The 13,446-nt window shown below is 44.5% G+C and overlaps 1 protein-coding gene across 3 annotated transcripts in view; it reads right to left on the reverse strand.

The window, feature by feature from the left end:
- Positions 1–13,446, reverse strand: part of LOC139559138 (RNA-binding protein 25-like) — a 66,657-nt gene that overhangs the window by 17,273 nt on the left and 35,938 nt on the right. The window contains exon 1 of one of the 3 annotated variants that reach the window (XM_071374875.1): positions 8,757–9,186. The exons of 1 other annotated variant lie outside the window; for it this stretch is intronic. The gene's annotated coding sequence lies outside the window, so the exon portion shown is untranslated. Of the gene's footprint in view, positions 1–8,756; positions 9,187–13,446 lie in introns of those variants that run through there. One more of the 3 variants, XM_071374878.1, reaches the window with a different exon arrangement.

Consider the following 13,446-nt stretch of genomic DNA (forward strand, 5'->3'; position numbering starts at 1 on the left):
TACATCTGGCACCCTATTCATTCTATAGAACACTACGTCTGGCACCCTATTCACTCTATAGTGTACTACCTTGTCAGTAGTAGTGCTATTCCCTCAATAGTGCACTATGTTTGGTGCAGTAGTGTTTACTTATATTAGTAGTACACTATTGGGAATAGCTTTACTCTGAGAGATCATAAATACAAAGAGAATAGGTTGTTGTTGTTTTTTAAATGTTCTTTGGAAATTGAATGAATACTAAAATGTTGTTACTTAGCCCTCTGGGTAGGCTGAACCAGTCACAGCTTATTTTACAAGAAACACAACAATCAGCCAACACTGAAAAGATAAAAAGACATCTCAAATAGTGCATTGTGTGTGTGTGTGTGTGTGTGTGTGTGTGTGTGTGTGTGTGTGTGTGTGTGTGTGTGTGTGTGTGTGTGTGTGTGTGTGTGTGTGTGTGTGTGTGTGTGTGTGTGTCTATAGCAAGGATCTGTTTACAATGAGGCCTGTTGCTAGGGGCAACCTCTGCCTTTTACAGAAATGTCCATCTCCCACAGTGAGGCATCCACACTAACACTCACACAACCTTATACGTACACGCACGCACGCACGCACACACACACACACACACATTAAACATACATACAATTAATACGTACATACACAAATGTGACCAAATAAACAACCCAAAAACAAGATGAAAACAGTCTCTCTGCCATCTTTATTTCATCATCTCTCCCCTCTTTCTTTTCAGCAGTTTTTCTCCCTTTATCCTTCTCCCAATCTTTCTCTGATTGGTGTTAAAGCTGTATCAACAACCCTCCTCTCCTTCTCCTCCCACCCCCCCCCCCCATCTTTCCCCTCCTCCGTTGGTTATGCTATTTGCCTCATGACTCCTGCGTGCTTTATTGACTATGGACTTGCTTGTTTACCCAACCATGGGACAGACAATGTTTGTTCCCACACTCGGGACTCTGATCCTGTTCTCACTACCTCTCGCCAGCTTTGTATTCATGTTACCTAATGAAAGTGCTGTACAATATAATCGTGTTGCCATCTGATGCACTGCAGAGCTCTCCCTGTCCTCTGCCATGCCCTGATTGTATTACTGCTGATGATATCTATACATGTGGATGTACACCATGGTGTAACGGGTGTCGTCCTCCTCTTCCTCGGACAAGGAGAGGAGAGAAGGATCAGTAGACCAATGCGCAGCGAGGTGTGATGACATAATGATTTATTTAAACAAGAACAAAAACGAACTATACTTGAAATACAAAATAACAAACGGACAACGTAGACGAAACCTGAAACATGGAACTTACATAAAAGACACGAAGAACTCACGAGCAGGAAACAGACTACATAAACGAAATAACACGCCGAAACAATCCTGTGTGGTGCGCAGACACAAACACAGGAGACAATCACCCACCAACAAACAGTGTGAAACAGCCAACCTATATATGGTTCTCAATCAGAGGAAAACGTCAAACACCTGTCTCTGATTGAGAACCATATAAGGCTAATTACAAGTGACCTAAACATAGAAACACAAAACATAGAATGCCCACCCCAACTCACGCCCTGACCAACTAAACACATACAAAAATAACATAAAACAGGTCAGGAACGTGACACATGGCCCATCTACTGTTGATAGCCACAATTCTCACTTGTGTTCTGATATCTGTTTCACTGATTTCTGCTCTCGCAAACGTTAATGTGCATGTTAACACTAGAAGCTTATTACCTGAAATGTATCAATTGAAAGTGTGGGTTCACAGCTCCAATCCAGATGTGTTGGTCATTACTGAGACGTGGTTAAGGAAGAGTGTTTTGAACACTGATGTTAACCTTTCTGGTTATAAACTTTTCCGGCAAGACAGATCTTCCAAAGGTGGTGGAGTGGCGATCTTTACCAAGGATCACCTTCAGTGCTCGGTTGTCTCCACCAAGTCTGTCCCCAAACAATTTGATTTGCTGGTTTTAAGCATTAAACTTTCAAATAGCTCTTTATTGAGTGTTGCTGGGTGCTATCGTCCTCCATCAGCACCGGCCTGTACCCTACCTGCCCTAAGCTCTCTCCTGGCCTGTACCCTACCTGCCCTAAGCTCTCTCCTGGCCTGTACCCTACCTGCCCTAAGCTCTCTCCTGGCCTGTACCCTACCTGCCCTAAGCTCTCTCCTGGCCTGTACCCTACCTGCCCTAAGCTCTCTCCTGGCCTGTACCCTACCTGCCCTAAGCTCTCTCCTGGCCTGTACCCTACCTGCCCTAAACTCTCTCCTGGCCTGTACCCTACCTGCCCTAAGCTCTCTCCTGGCCTGTACCCTACCTGCCCTAAGCTCTCTCCTGGCCTGTACCCTACCTGCCCTAAGCTCTCTCCTGGCCTGTACCCTACCTGCCCTAAGCTCTCTCCTGGCCTGTACCCTACCTGCCCTAAGCTCTCTCCTGGCCTGTACCCTACCTGCCCTAAACTCTCTCCTGGCCTGTACCCTACCTGCCCTAAGCTCTCTCCTGGCCTGTACCCTACCTGCCCTAAGCTCTCTCCTGGCCTGTACCCTACCTGCCCTAAGCTCTCTCCTGGCCTGTACCCTACCTGAAAAACTTGTCGATAATCAACTGACTGACTTTCTTGATGTCTGTAGTATTCTCTCTGGAATGCAATCTGGTTTCTGCTCAGGTTATGGATGTGTCACTGCAACCTTAAAGGTCCTAAATGACATCACCATGGCCCTCGATTCTAAGCAATGTTGTGCTGCTATTTTTATTGACTTGGACAAAGATTTTGATACGGTAGACCATTCCATTCTTGTGGGCCGGCTAAGGAGGATTGGTGTCTCTGAGGGGTCTTTGGCCTAGTTTGCTAACTACCTCTCTCAAAGAGTGTAGTGTGTAAAATCAGAACATCTGCTGTCTCAGCCACTGCCTGTCACCAAGGGAGTACCCCAAGGCTCCCCTGCCCTTAACTTTGTTCTGAACAAAACAAAGGGCATGTGGTTTGGTAAGAAGAATGCCCTTTCTCCCCACCGGTGTGATAACTAATAAAGGTTAAATAAAAATAAAAGCTGGGAGACTGAACCAGCCTCTCACATAACAGCCTGATTATACCCACCCACCCACATACACACCAAAGCAGTACACAGATGCACTGTGTCTGTCACCTGCTTTGTTGTTTGTCTGGTCAGTCTGATTAAGAATGTAAGTAGGTTGTCTGTGTGTGTTTATAATGTGGAGGGATGTTTATAATGTGGAGGGATGTTTATAATGTAGAGGGATGTTTATAATGTGGAGGGATGTTTATAATGTGGAGGGATGTTTATAATGTGGAGGGATGTTTATAATGTGGAGGGATGTTTATAATGTGGAGGGATGTTTATGATGTGGAGGGATGTTTATAATGTGGAGGGATGTTTATAATGTGGAGGGATGTTTATAATGTGGAGGGATGTTTATAATGTGGAGGGATGTTTATAATGTGGAGGGATGTTTATAATGTGGAGGGATATTTATAATGTGGAGGGATGTTTATAATGTGGAGGGATATTTATAATGTGGAGGGATGTTTATAATGTGGAGGGATGTTTATAATGTGGAGGGATGTTTATAATGTGGAGGGATGTTTATAATGTGGAGGGATGTTTATAATGTGGAGGGATGTTTATAATGTGGAGGGATGTTTATAATGTGGAGGGATATTTATAATGTGGAGGGATATTTATAATGTGGAGGGATGTTTATAATGTGGAGGGATGTTTATAATGTGGAGGGATGTTTATAATGTGGAGGGATGTTTATAATGTGGAGGGATATTTATAATGTGGAGGGATATTTATAATGTGGAGGGATGTTTATAATGTGGAGGGATGTTTATAATGTGGAGGGATATTTATAATGTGGAGGGATGTTTATAATGTGGAGGGATGTTTATAATGTGGAGGGATGTTTATGATGTGGAGGGATGTTTATAATGTGGAGGGATGTTTATAATGTGGAGGGATGTTTATAATGTGGAGGGATGTTTATAATGTGGATGGATGTTTATAATGTGGAGGGATGTTTATAATGTGGAGGGATGTTTATAATGTGGAGGGATGTTTATAATGTGGAGGGATGTTTATAATGTGGATAATTGCATGTGTGTGTATGAGAGAGAGAGAGAGAGAGAGAGAGAGAGAGAGAGAGAGAGAGAGAGAGAGAGAGAGAGAGAGAGAGAGAGAGAGAGAGAGAGAGAGAGAGAGAGAGAGAGAGAGAGAGAGAGAGAGAGAGAGAGAGAGAGAGATATCTAAAAGACAAGGGAAGACGGGCCTTCTACGCCATCAAAATGAACATAAAACATGACATCCAAGATAGGATCTGGCTAAAAATACTTTAAAATCAGGTTTAGAACCCATTGCCCTTTATGGTTGTGAGGCCTGGGGTCCACTCACCAACCAAGAATTCACAAAATAAGACAAACACCCAATTGAGACTCTGCATGCGGAATTCTGCAAAGAATATCCTTCATGTTCAACGCCAAACCCCCATAGAAATCCTGCAGGAATTCAACCCTTTGTGCCTTAATCAACACCCACATCTTCAGTGCCCAGGGAACAGTGGGTTAACTGCCTTGCTCAGGGGCAGAATGACAGATTTTTACCTTGTCAGCTCAGGGATTCGATCCAGCATCCTTCCAGTTACTGGCCCAATGCTCTAACCGCTAGGCTACCTACAGGGAGCACAGAAACCACACCTAGTATTTCACTGGAATTCCTTACCTTGTGTTTCTAACAGCTTAGCAGAAGGCCACCACACCACGTTAGAGTGGGTAAGGTCATGAGAAAACAATACACTTCCTAATTCATCTGTTTCTGATTCTTTGTCTCATTTGCAGCTCCATTAGTCCAGTGGTCTACTAGTTAAAGCTCCATTAGTCCAGTGGTCTACTAGTTAAAACTCCATTAGTCCAGTGGTCTACTAGTTAAAGCTCCATTAGTCCAGTGGTCTACTAGTTAAAACTCCATTAGTCCAGTGGCCTACTAGTTAAAACTCCATTAGTCCAGTGGTCTACTAGTTAAAGCTCCATTAGTCCAGTGGTCTACTAGTTAAAACTCCATTAGTCCAGTGGTCTACTAGTTAAAACTCCATTAGTCCAGTGGTCTACTAGTTAAAACTCCATTAGTCCAGTGGCCTACTAGTTAAAGCTCCATTAGTCCAGTGGTCTACTAGTTAAAACTCCATTAGTCCAGTGGTCTACTAGTTAAAACTCCATTAGTCCAGTGGTCTACTAGTTAAAGCTCCATTAGTCCAGTGGTCTACTAGTTAAAACTCCATTAGTCCAGTGGTCTACTAGTTAAAGCTCCATTAGTCCAGTGGTCTACTAGTTAAAACTCCATTAGTCCAGTGGTCTACTAGTTAAAGCTCCATTAGTCCAGTGGTATACTAGTTAAAACTCCATTACTCCAGTGGTCTACTAGTTAAAGCTCCATTAGTCCAGTGGTCTACTAGTTAAAACTCCATTACTCCAGTGGCCTCTAGTTAAAGCTCCATTAGTCCAGTGGTCTACTAGTTAAAGCTCCATAGGTCCAGTGGTCTACTAGTTAAAGCTCAATTAGTCAAGTGGTCTACTAGTTAAAGCTCCATTACTCCAGTGGTCTACTAGTTAAAGCTCCATTAGTCCAGTGGTCTACTAGTTAAAGCTCCATTAGTCCAGTGGTCTACTAGTTAAAACTCCATTACTCAAGTGGTCTACTAGTTAAAGCTCCATTACTCAAGTGGTCTACTAGTTAAAGCTCAATTAGTCCAGTGGTCTACTAGTTAAAGCTCCATTAGTCTAGTGGTCTACTAGTTAAAGCTCCATAGGTCCAGTGGTTTACTAGTTAAAGGTGAGTAGCTTACCTTTTACTACTACAGTATATCATGTGCACTATTTTGTCACTGTTTTTTATGTGACACACACAGATGTTCTGCCGTTATATTCTGAACTCTGCCCCTCTCATCTCTCTCCTGTCCGCCACCGTCTCTCCTGTCCTCCCCAGTCTCCTCTCATCTCTCTCCTGTCCTCCCCAGTCTCTCCTGTCTTCCCCAGTCTCTCCTGTCCTCCCCAGTCTCCTCTCATCTCTCTCCTGTCCTCCCCAGTTAAGACAGAGTCGGGTAAACAACAGTGAGACTGACTACCACAGAAGGCAACACTGGACCGCCATGGAGGTGAAGGTAACACCACACACAGTTTCAGCATCTCATTTCTCCCTTTAAAACAGAGCCTACTCACAGATGTTGTTGGTGTACCAGCCATATTAAAACAGAGCCTACTCACAGATGTTGTTGGTGTACCAGCCATATTAAAACAGAGCCTACTCACAGATGTTGTTGGTGTACCAGCCATATTAAAACAGAGCCTACTCACAGATGGTGTTGGTGTACCAGCCATATTAAAACAGAGCCTACTCACAGATGGTGTTGGTGTACCAGCCATATTAAAACAGAGCCTACTCACAGATGTTGTTGGTGTTCCAGCCATATTAAAACAGAGCCTACTCACAGATGGTGTTGGTGTACCAGCCATATTAAAACAGAGCCTACTCACAGATGGTGTTGGTGTACCAGCCATATTAAAACAGAGCCTACTCACAGATGTTGTTGGTGTTCCAGCCATATTAAAACAGAGCCTACTCACAGATGGTGTTGGTGTACCAGCCATATTAAAACAGAGCCTACTCACAGATGTTGTTGGTGTTCCAGCCATATTAAAACAGAGCCTACTCACAGATGTTGTTGGTGTTCCAGCCATATTAAAACAGAGCCTACTCACAGATGTTGTTGGTGTACCAGCCATATTAAAACAGAGCCTACTCACAGATGGTGTTGGTGTACCAGCCATATTAAAACAGAGCCTACTCACAGATGTTGTTGGTGTACCAGCCATATTAAAACAGAGCCTACTCACAGATGTTGTTGGTGTACCAGCCATATTAAAACAGAGCCTACTCACAGATGTTGTTGGTGTACCAGCCATATTAAAACAGAGCCTACTCACAGATGTTGTTGGTGTACCAGCCATATTAAAACAGAGCCTACTCACAGATGTTGTTGGTGTTCCAGCCATATTAAAACAGAGCCTACTCACAGATGTTGTTGGTGTACCAGCCATATTAAAACAGAGCCTACTCACAGATGTTGTTGGTGTACCAGCCATATTAAAACAGAGCCTACTCACAGATGTTGTTGGTGTACCAGCCATATTAAAACAGAGCCTACTCACAGATGGTGTTGGTGTACCAGCCATATTAAAACAGAGCCTACTCACAGATGGTGTTGGTGTTCCAGCCATATTAAAACAGAGCCTACTCACAGATGGTGTTGGTGTTCCAGCCATATTAAAACAGAGCCTACTCACAGATGGTGTTGGTGTACCAGCCATATTAAAACAGAGCCTACTCACAGATGGTGTTGGTGTTCCAGCCATATTAAAACAGAGCCTACTCACAGATGGTGTTGGTGTACCAGCCGTTTACCATTGTTGACATTTGTTTCCCTTCACCCCAATACACATAAACTGTTCATGTAATGTTACCATTACGCTCACTCTTGTTACAAAATATTATTTTACCGTATTTATTATTATTATTTATTCCTGCAAGACTGTGCAAACATCAAAACAGTGACACGCTCCTGCAGGTTCATGCTTCTACAACAGCCATAGAGTACGACCCTACCTCACACAGGAAGAGGAACAGCCATAGAGTACGACCCTACCTCACACAGGAAGAGGAACAGCCATAGAGTACGACCCTACCTCACACAGGAAGAGGAACAGCCATAGAGTACGACCCTACCTCACACAGGAAGAGGAACAGCCATAGAGTACGACCCTACCTCACACAGGAAGAGGAACAGCCATAGAGTACGACCCTACCTCACACAGGAAGAGGAACAGCCATAGAGTACGACCCTACCTCACACAGGAAGAGGAACAGCCATAGAGTACGACCCTACCTCACACAGGAAGAGGAACAGCCATAGAGTACGACCCTACCTCACACAGGAAGAGGAACAGCCATAGAGTACGACCCTACCTCACACAGGAAGAGGAACAGCCATAGAGTACGACCCTACCTCACACAGGAAGAGGAACAGCCATAGAGTACGACCCTACCTCACACAGGAAGAGGAACAGCCATAGAGTACGACCCTACCTCACACAGGAAGAGGAACAGCCATAGAGTACGACCCTACCTCACACAGGAAGAGGAACAGCCATAGAGTACGACCCTACCTCACACAGGAAGACGAACAGCCATAGAGTACGACCCTACCTCACACAGGAAGAGGAACAGCCATAGAGTACGACCCTACCTCACACAGGAAAAGGAACAGCCATAGAGTACGACCCTACCTCACACAGGAAGAGGAACAGCCATAGAGTACGACCCTACCTCACACAGGAAAAGGAACAGCCATAGAGTACGACCCTACCTCACACAGGAAGAGGAACAGCCATAGAGTACGACCCTACCTCACACAGGAAGAGGAACAGCCATAGAGTACGACCCTACCTCACACAGGAAGAGGCACAGCCATAGAGTACGACCCTACCTCACACAGGAAAAGGAACAGCCATAGAGTACGACCCTACCTCACACAGGAAGAGGAACAGCCATAGAGTACGACCCTACCTCACACAGGAAGAGGAACAGCCATAGAGTACGACCCTACCTCACACAGGAAGAGGAACAGCCATAGAGTACGACCCTACCTCACACAGGAAGAGGAACAGCCATATAGTACGACCCTACCTCACACAGGAAGTGGTGAAGGTCCTAATCCAGGCACTTGTCCTCATCCGTCTGGACTACTGCAACTCACTGTTAACTGAGCTCCCTACTTGTGCCATCAAACCCCTGCAACTTATCCAGAACACTGCAGCCCTCCTGGTTTTCAACCTTTCCATGTTCTCCCATGTCCCCCCACTCCTCCGCACACTCCACTGGCTTCCATTCGAAGCTCGCATCCACTACAAGACCATGGTGGTTACCTACAGAACATGTCTCTCCCTACCGTCAGGCTATGCTCAAACCCTCCACCCCAACCAGAGCACTCCGCCACCTCAGGTCTGTTGGCCCTGCCAGCCCTACGGGAAGGCAGCTCCCGCTCAGCCCAGTCCAAGCTGTTCTCTGTCCTGGCACCCTAATGGTGGAACCAGCTTCCCCCCTGAAGCTAGGACACCAGAGTCCTTCTTCTGAAAACATCTAAAACCCTACCTCTTTAAACAGTATCTTAAATACCCACTTCGCCGTAGCCCCCCCCCCCTCCCCCACAACAAAAACAACAAGAGAACTTGTACTTTCTAGCTCAGACTACTCAGATGTTATTATTCCTCAATAAAGTAGCTATCTATACTTGTTGTTGGATTCTAGCTTGAAATATACTTATTTATGTTACCAGACTAGAACCTATTGATTACATAACATGTATATAGAATATACATGTTGGGGTCATGTTGGGGTCAATGAATAGGAACTTGTTTTATGGAAAGTCACTGAGTGACACGGGAAAGTGCAGAAAGTTCATATTCCGTTCAAACATGTTAATGTTGAATATCAATGTTCCTAAAGAGGAAGGCAAAGGTCAACAGTGTTGTTTCATTTCCTGATAAGGCAGGCCAGCTGCGGGAACTAGGGAGGAATTTGGCTCGAGGTCAAGTCAACAGATGAAGTGAGAAGGAACCTCTGGGAGGGGGCCCAGAGGGGCCCACCACAACGACCCTGCTACTACAGTCCTATCTCACACAGAGGGGCCCACCACAACGACCCTGCTACTACAGTCCTATCTCACACAGAGGGGCCCACCACAACGGCCCTGCTACTACAGTCCTATCTCACACAGAGGGGCCCACCACAACGGCCCTGCTACTACAGTCCTATCTCACACAGAGGGCCCCACCATAATGACCCTGCTACTACAGTCCTATCTCACACAGAGGGGCCGACCACAACGACCCTCCTACTACAGTCCTATCTCACACAGAGGGGCCCACCACAACGGCCCTGCTACTACAGTCCTATCTCACACAGAGGGGCCCACCACAACGGCCCTGCTACTACAGTCCTATCTCACACAGAGGGGCCGACCACAACGGCCCTGCTAGTACAGTCATTTCACACAGAGGGGCCCACCACAACAGCCCTGCTACTACAGTCCTATCTCACACAGAGGGGCCCACCACAACGGCCCTGCTACTACAGTCCTATCTCACACAGAGGGGCCCACCACAACGGCCCTGCTACTACAGTCCTATCTCACACAGAGGGGCCGACCACAATGGCCCTGCTACTACAGTCCTATCTCACACAGAGGGGCCCACCAAGGTTCTAGCATCAGACAGGGCCATGACTACACCAGTGAGAGGAACCAATTAAATTCTTGCCTAGCAACAGAGATGTATAGGCTGTCTAGATGTGTAAGGAGTTGACCCTTGCCTAGTAGGAGGTTATAAATATATGTGCTTGTGTAATCATACCTCGTCTTTGCAGCTGTGTGACCCAATGGGTGAATAAACTTGGTTTGTGCTTTTTATAGTCATCCGCCTGAGTCTTTACTCTGTTTGTTCAGAACCTAACAGTGTGATATGTGGTTGTCCCAGCTAGCGAGCTTAAGATGAATGCACTAACTGTAAGTCGCTCTAGATAAGAGCGTCTGCTGAATAACTCAAATTATAATGTAAATGATTCCTACAGGAACCGGCAGTATTCCTGCAGAAATTGTCCTACAGGAAAGTGGCCCCTACAATCCTGTGGAATATCCTGCAGGACTTTCCAGAATTTTTTGTGCAGGATTCCTATCGGACGTTTTTGTAAGGGGAGCAGAAATTACAATAAGAAGCATTTTAGATCTGCGTTTACAAAACACAGCAAGAGATTTTAAACGTTGTATCTTTTTTCCCATGTGAAAAATTCAGAATTCTGTGTTAACGCGACTCCGAAGTTTAACTTGCAAGTCATCTAAGTTACTGACTGAATAAGGTGATGTGGCATCATACTGTGTTGGCTTTCCGCAGTGTTTGAGAAGTCAAAACCTTGAGCTATCTGTACAGCTGCCATCTTTTGATTTCCGTGCCTTTTTTCCCCCTCGGCCTGACTGTTCCTCCCCCATCTTCTCCAGGCAGGCCCGTTGCCCTAGCAACGCCAGACAGACAGTGTGTACACATGCTGCTCCAGTGCAGATAAGCATACCTCAAAACTTTATTCATTTGCACAATGTCTCTCGTTCGCATTCACTTAAATGTCTAAACTCACCAGAAATGCTCCTACCTGTTTATGTACAGCTTTAGGAGCTGGACTGCCTGTCTTTGCAATTTGTTTATTTTTGTTTGCGCTAGTTAGCATATTTAGCTAGCAGCCTCTATGTGCAAATATAGTTAGCATTCTGGTAATAGGTGCCCAAACCTTATTCTACATGCCAGTCTACCTTATTCTACATGTCAGTCAACCCTATTCTACATGCCAGTCTACCTTATTCTACATGTCAGTCAACCCTATTCTACATGTCAGTCAACCCTATTCTACATGCAAGTCAACCCTATTCTACATGTCAGTCAACCCTATTCTACATGCCAGTCTACCTTATTCTACATGTCAGTCAACCCTATTCTACATGCCAGTCTACCCTATTCTACATGCCAGTCTACCATATTCTACATGCCAGTCTACATGCCAGTCAACCTTATTCTACATGCCAGTCAACCCTATTCTACATGCCAGTCTACCCTATTCTACATGCCAGTCAACCCTATTCTACATGCCAGTCAACCCTATTCTACATGCCAGTCTACATGCCAGTCAACCCTATTCTACATTCCAGTCAACCGTATTCTAGAGAGAGAGAGGTTACAAACACCTGCCTGCAGGTGACAGCATTCCCTCCCCCATATGCCCCCCTAGGCACAACTATGACAACATAACCAACAAAAACGGGTCACAACTCCTGCAGCTCTGTCGCACGCTGGGTATGTACATAGTCAATGGTAGGCTTCGAGGGGACTCCTATGGTAGGTTCACCTATAGCTCATCTCTTGGCAGTAGCACTGTAGACTACTTTATCACTGACCTCAACCCAGAGTCTCTCAGAGCGTTCACAGTCAGCCCACTGACACCCCTATCAGACCACAGCAAAATCACAGTCTACTTGAACAGAGCAATACTCAATCATGAGGCATCAAAGCCAAAGGAACTGAGTAACATTAAGAAATGCTATAGATGGAAGGAATGCAGTTTGGAAACCTACCAAAAAACAATTAGGCAACAGCAAATTCAATCCCTTTTAGACAACTTCCTGGGTAAAATGTTCCACTGCAATAGTGAAGGTGTAAACTTGGCAGTAGAAAATCTTAACAGTATATTTGACCTCTCAGCTTCCCTATCAAATCTAAAAATCTCAAATAGAAAACCGAAGAAAATGAACAACAATGACAAATGGTTTGATAAAGAATGCAAAAATCTAAGAAATAAATTGAGGAACCTGTCCAACCAAAAACATAGAGACCCGGAAAACCTGAGTCTACGCCTTCACTATGGCGAATCACTAAAACAATACAGAAATACACTACGGAAAAAGAAGGAACAGCACGTCAGAAATCAGCTCAATGTAATTGAAGACTCCATAGACTCTAACCAATTCTGGGAAAATTGGAAAACACTAAACAAACAACAACACGAAGAATTATCTATCCAAAATGGAGATGTATGGGTAAACCACTTCTCCAATCTTTTTGGCTCTATAACAAAGAATAAAGAACAAAAACATATACATGATCAAATACAAATCCTAGAATCAACTATTAAAGACTACCAGAACCCATTGGATTCTCCAATTACCTTGAATGAGTTACAGGACAAAATAAAAACCCTCAAACCCAAAAAGGCCTGTGGTGTTGATGGTATCCTTAATGAAATGATCAAATATACAGACAACAAATTCCAATTGGCTATACTAAAACTCTTTAACATCGTCCTTAGCTCTGGCATCTTCCCCAATATTTGGAACCAAGGACTGATCACCCCAATCCACAAAAGTGGAGACAAATTTGACCCCAATAACTACCGTGGAATATGCGTCAACAGTAACCTTGGGAAAATACTCTGCATTATCATTAACAGCAGACTCGTACATTTCCTCAATGAAAACAATGTACTGAGCAAATGTCAAATTGGCTTTTTACCAAATTACCGTACAACAGACCATGTATTCACCCTACACACCCTAATTGACAACCAAACAAACCAAAACAAAGGCAAAGTCTTCTCATGCTTTGTTGATTTCAAAAAAGCCTTCGACTCAATTTGGCATGAGGGTCTGCTATACAAATTGATGGAAAGTGGTGTTGGGGGTAAAACATACGACATTATAAAATCCATGTACACAAACAACAAGTGTGCGGTTAAAATTGGCAAAAAACCCACACATTTCTTCACACAGGGTCGTGGGGTG

This window comes from Salvelinus alpinus, chromosome 29 (assembly GCF_045679555.1).
Source record: "Salvelinus alpinus chromosome 29, SLU_Salpinus.1, whole genome shotgun sequence".
NCBI lineage: Eukaryota > Metazoa > Chordata > Actinopteri > Salmoniformes > Salmonidae > Salvelinus > Salvelinus alpinus.